Here is a 6,664-nt window from a genome sequence, read left to right as displayed (position 1 = left end):
AGAAGTATCTGATGCTCAGTCACCAAAGCTGCATTAACTTGATAAAAAATACAGTAAAAATGAATATTGTGAAATATTATTACAATTTAAAATAACTCTTTTCTATTTTAATATATTTAAAATGTAATTTATTCTTGTGATGCCAAAGCTGAAATTTCAGCAGCCATTACAAAAATGCTGATTTAGTGCTTAAGAAACATTTATTATTATTATCATCAGCATTGAAACCAGCTGCTTAATATTTCTGTGAAAACCGTGATACAATAGCATTTATTTGAAACCAATCTTTTGTAACATTATAAAAGTCTTTCCTGTCACTTTTGATCAATTTAATGCATCCTTGTTGAATAAAAGGATCAATTTTACTTTAGTTTTTTTAAGAAACCTATAATTCTACGGTGTTTAATTGTCATAATCCATCTGATCCAAATCATTTGCATAAAAAGAAACAATTCTTTATGAAAGCTGAGGATGTTTTTGTTCATATATTATAGACTATAAATAGCCTACTGTAATGAAAGGGAGACATCTATTGATCATTTTGAAGAGTGCACTTCTAGAAGGGCCAACTTTATACATCAGTAAGTCTAAAGTTACAATCACACACCACAATAAAATCAGAAACTTGCATACATATACCATATATATCTGTTATTCTCACATTATACTAAATTGTCTTCTACGACAATCACGCTGAAAAAAAATGTATCAATAAATTGACAACATGTTTTTACAAGGCTTTAACTCATCAAAATAAGTTAAGCAATTTTCAACTTTTTTTTATAAGTTATAGAAGATTAAAGTCAGTTTAATGTAATTTAAGTTGAAATTACTTAAACAACCAAGTTGATTGTACTTAAAAAAATTAAGGCAGCAACTTTTTTTCAGTGTAAATATAATGTGAAATAAATGTCTTTCGTAATTTGTTGTTATAATAATGGCTTTTTTTTATGTTAACATGCCAATCAGTACACCTCACCAGTCATAGGCAGAACCACCTGGCCTCATAATTCATAATTAATTCAGTTATGCTACTAAATCCAGAAAATGCAAGCTATGCTTACAAAAACAAAGCTTACTTTTGTCATCTAATGCCTGTCAGACATATTTTACCTCAGCATTGTAGATCAGAGAGCAAATGCCATGTAGGAAAGCATATTCAGAGCAAGTATCTGTTAATTGGCTAACGCTGTCACTACTGATAGGCCGCTCGGCTCTCATTGGATTAGTTGCTAAGCAACCTATTTGCTAAATGTGTTGTCATGGATTCAAATGTTCGAAACGGTCTGCTGACCACTGATAACAGGGTGAAGGTAGGCTAGTGTAACACTCCAGCTCGGGATGCCCGAGGATGATTGTAGGCTGTGTGTCGTACCTGTCTGACATTTGCAACTGTTCAAATATCATCTGCGAGCGCGTGCTCGTCTCTCGTGATGCTGCATCATGATAGACAGCACGCATGGTGTAGACACGCACATGAACAATACAGTCAGTTGCATTTGTTCTTTTTTTTATTTTTTTTACGACGTCGGTTAACAAAGAAGAGCAAATCGAAGCGGCAGCTACATTAATTGTGTCTGTGTGTCTGCTCATTATATTTGGTTTCTCTCATTTGTGCTCATTTCACCCCCGGAATGCAAATTTTAATCCTGATTATTTCCGCCAGATTAGTGGTGCAGCAGAATAAGAGGAGGAATAATGCATTTACACCGAACAATTCCAGAATCTCACGTTTTGTCCTTTATAGGCCCGTTTAAGCGTAGGCTATTTCACTTCCTTTGTGTTTTGGTATGAGCATGGTGATTGGTTTAGCAGCCTGGTGTGAAAATCGAACATTAAAGGTTTGCACCATCATCTTCTATAGATGGTTGTCAAAAAATATCTGAAATGCAAAAGAGAAGTGCTCATTCAGAAACAGCCTGAGGGTTCAATACTGCAGCTCTACACCAAAGGTTCATTCAGTCCTATAACATTCTCCATCTCAGTTCTCCAAAAAATTATACAATAATTTGCACACTTTTTGATTTTATTTTATTTTTAATGGTTTTGTAATAACATAGTAGTGTCATAAATTCTTATTCAAAACTAAATTAACAGCAAATGTAAAAGCAAAGGAGGGCAAATAGGAAACAAAAGAAAGACAGGTCAAATGTACGAGGGTAGGCTAAATATACAAAAGAAAGAAAGATCAAATGTACAAGCAAAAGAGGGCAAATATGCAGTGAAAGAAAAAAAGAAAGGCATAGAAAGAACGAGTGAAAGAAAGAAAGGCTGTACAAGCAAATATGCGAAAGAAAGAAAGAAAGGCATACAGACAGAAAGGGAAAAAGAAGGAAGGAAAGAAAGAAAGATCAAATGTACAAGCAAAAGAGGGCAAATATGCAAAAGAACAGTGAAAGAAAGAAAGAAAGAAAGAAAGAAAGAAAGAAAGAAAGAAAGGTCTCTCCCCCCAAAAAAGTCTCTCAATTGTGACTAAAAAAGTGACTGCTGTATCTAAAATTTCTTTTTGGTTTAATAACTGTTCTGTAAATTAATAAAGAGTTTGTGAAAATTCTCTTATTGGGACTCTGTTATAAGTATATTACTGTGTTATGCTGTAGAACAAAGTGTAATTGTTACATTTGGAACGTACAGTATAGTGGCCAAAACGAGTGATGTCCAGAGGGGATTTTTGTTTTTAATGACCCTAAAGTTCGATTAAACCATAAAAATATGAGGAAAATGTTTTTAGTTTGTAAAATATTTTAAATATGAGGGAAGAACAAAACACTATAAACTGGGTTAAGGTATTTATCTGACAAAATTAACTTGGCAAAAAAGGGTAAACTACAGCTACAGGTTTTATTTAGCAAAAAAATAAATAAAAGAATTATAGAAAAAATAAAAGGTTAGAGATTTCATGTGTTGATCATTTCTTTGTATGACAGCCTGGCCAAAACATTGCGTTTCATTGCGTTATCACAAATAACTGACTCCGAGCACATCTACACAATATGCTTACAAAATCTTTAACACATTTTTAAATAATATTTGAATAAAGGTTGACGATATAAATGTTCCTTTGCTAGACATCACTGTAGGCACCACTGCATATAAACTTACATCAAAGTAGGCCTATACATTTTTATCAGTAGGCTATGTGTTTCCTGGGAATTGAACCCATGACCTTAACCCCTTACCAGTCAGGGATCACTGGTGATCCCAGATTATTTTAGTTCAAAATATGTTTGAGCTTATATATCTCAATATTAATAACAGTCTGGTTAATTTTGAGTCTTGAACTATAAACTCTCAAGTGTTGGCTTTCTAAATGTATGTGTGTTATGTTTCTATTCAGAATTACTTATGAGCAGTAACCTTTTTATTTTGGGCATTTCATGTATGCAGCACTTGCCAAAATTGGGGGTGACTGAGTAATGTTGCTTTTTTACTGACATCATCGACAAAAGATACAAGAGTTTGTTTCCTCCTTATAGACAAGCATAGCATATTTATGTTGGTTATGATTTAATTTGCATATACATTTAAGCACGTGACCCACCAGTTAACCAGCATGGAAAGAACCAAACTACATCCTCACTTTACATGGATTTTCCTTCTCTTCCCATTCATCCGCTCAGAACCCTTATAGGTGCGCTGCGTCTGGATGCGGACTGAACCGGATTTACTGCAGGATTATTCGGTGTGGCAACTGTTGGCACAACTGGAGGAAGAGATCCAGCCATGTCGTAATTGTTCTGAGAGCTGTGCTGTGCCTCTCAGACTCACAGTGCAGGTTAAGTGACTGTCTTTGGCCACTGCCATGATTCCTTGGCGAACGAGCAGCGGTGTGAAACAGAATGATGTTGATTGTTCCCCAGGTCGCTCCATCATGCGTGTGGATTCCCGAGGCTTGTGTCTACGCTATTGTGCAGTGCTTTACTCCAGATGCCAGTCATGCCACATCTAGCCTCTTCCCAGGCAGAGAAATCAGGAGTGACGAGTGGCACCATGCCACCACACATTCAAATATTACTGCTGAACCGGAGGCGGCATTGCAGCATAGTAAAAGGGTGTTATTATGTAACATCATTTATGTATTATATAGTATACATCAAATGCTTGAAATGATTGTGAATTGTGAAACTTATTTTGATGAGTTGAAGTAGGTTAATGTAAAAACATGTTGTCATGACTTATTGACCATGTCATTTTGTTTTTTACTGTGTGCTCTAACAGAACACAGCAACCCTGAAATTAGCATCGATAAAGAGCATTACATGAATGTAAATCTAGCAAAAGTGCAATTGGAGACTCAAACAAGAAATTCAGCTTAGTTTGTTTGGTTGCTGTACTGGTTTGTCTGAAAAAGTCTTAACCCCTCAACTGTAATGAAAGCATTTTTTTTTTTTAAGTATGAAAAAGTTATGGAAGTTTAAATTTACTGTAAATCAAATGTACTGTAGCCTACTAAATATTACTTATTTTATATAAAATAAAAATTTTACAAAATATTTTATTACTCTAAAATCAAAGCCGTCTACCCAAGATGTGTTCCAAATTTGAAGTTGATATCACAAAAGTTTCTATGAGAATTTGTTTAGGCGCTGTTCCAAAAATAGCCACCGGCATTCCACAGAATTTTGATTTGATGCATTCTCCTGTAACAAATTAATACATTTCTGTCCAAATATCACTTCTATCACAAAATATGGAACCCTGAGACTCAGGCCTTTCCGATGATATGTGTTTTGTCAAGATTAGAAAAGTATTGATTATGGATTATAAAGTAGTTCAAATAAATGTTGTAGGCTAATATGAATCATGACACTGCCCACTAGGGGAGGAGCCCGGTAAAATAATTTAGAGTACCGTTTCCATGGTAAAGCAATGTCCAATTTCAAAACGGTTTTCACAGGATAAAGGTCATAAGCTTTCGAATGATACCTGATTTATGGTGATTACTAAAATATGTGATATGAAAAAAAGGCGTTAAAAAATAGCGCCAACGGTGACAGTTACTGAAAATATTCCTATATTGGTTGGATCCTCTGCATAAAGAGGCATTCAGGGGTGCGTTTCTCGTACAACTATATAGCTCGCTGCTTAACTATAGTACGATGCATCGTTGGAGAAATCAACTAGCTAGTCACGACTGTTTCCCGAAACCGTATGTTGCAAAGTATCGTTCAACCACGTTGGTTTATGACGTCTCGCACGTGGTGGACTAATAACTTATTTTAATTAATCTTTTTGAGATCGAATTAACGCTAGATTTTGTCATATAAGCTACAGACATGGCATCTGAAGACCATTTCTAATTTTTCTCAGTTATTTTGCTTTATTACCAGATTCAATATTTGGCTCGTTCTTACGTAGTAGAGCACATTCGCACATGCGCAGTCTTCAAACACGGTGCTTTAAATCTCTTGACAAACTAAAAGACGTAAATTACATATGTATGTATTCTAAATAAATAACACGGGTTGTACTGAATGTCACTTTGCTTGTTTTGCTAAAGATAAGGATTTATTCAGTCTACATCTCATGTAAACTAGAAACTATACTTATAACCACAGCTCGAGAGCTGTCGTTCCAACCACACAAGTTTGCGATGCTGTTTGCGAACGTTCGTTGAACTATGCTGATAACGACGGAACTTGCTAACGATGCTTTCGGGAAACGCACCCCAGGTTTGTAAAAAAAAAAAAAAAAAGATTATAATATTATGCTGCATGTTAATTATTGAAAGCTTAATCATGCAGTCATGCATTGCTGTAAATTAGTTTTAGATTATGTGATTGCTGTTTACTTTTACATAGCCTACTGTTTTTTTGCCTGCACTTTTTTTCTGGGGCCCTATGAGAAGGTTATATTACTGATTAAACGTTTGGAATCAGTACGATTTTTTAAAGAAGTCTCTTATGCTCACCAAGGCTGCATTTATTTGGTCAAAATACAGTAAAACAATAATATTGTGAAATATTATTACAACTTAAAAATAACTATTTTCTATTTTAATATATTTTAAAACGTCATATATTCCTATGTTGGCAAAGCTGAATTTACAGCATCATTACTCCAGACTTCAGTGTCACACGATCCTACATAAATCATTCTAATATGCTGATTTGATGCTCAAGAAACATTTTATTTTTATTCTTATAAATGTTGAATCAGTTGAAACAAGAAACCATGATGCATTTTTTTTTCAGTTAGCTCCAAAGAACAACATTTATTTGAAATCTTTTGTAACATCATAAATGTCTTTACTGTCACTTTTGGGAAATTGAATGCATCCTTTTGCTGAATAAAAGTATTAAAAAAGACCTTGCTGAATAATATATTGTATTGTCCTCCATTTTTCCCTAAAGCGATATGAATCCAGGTGTTGTGCTGTCTCGGGCTGAGATGAGTGTGGACACCTGTCTGTGTGATGCACCTGGAATATTGTTAGTGTTACTTAAGTATCACCAAAACGTATGCATACAAAAAAAAAACAATGTGACATTTCACATTTGCTGATTCTGAGAGTCCTTTGTGCTGGAGAAGTGAAGGGCAACTGAGATGGCATCAGGTGTGTGCGTGTTTGGGCTCTTTCTCATAATAAGTGAAAGAACAGTGATCGGGGTAGACTTGACCTTGGACTTGCAGGCAAACACAGATCTAATACCCATTAATACAC

Source organism: Rutilus rutilus (assembly GCF_951802725.1).
Source record: "Rutilus rutilus genome assembly, chromosome: 22".
NCBI lineage: Eukaryota > Metazoa > Chordata > Actinopteri > Cypriniformes > Leuciscidae > Rutilus > Rutilus rutilus.
This window is presented reverse-complemented; position numbering follows the sequence as displayed.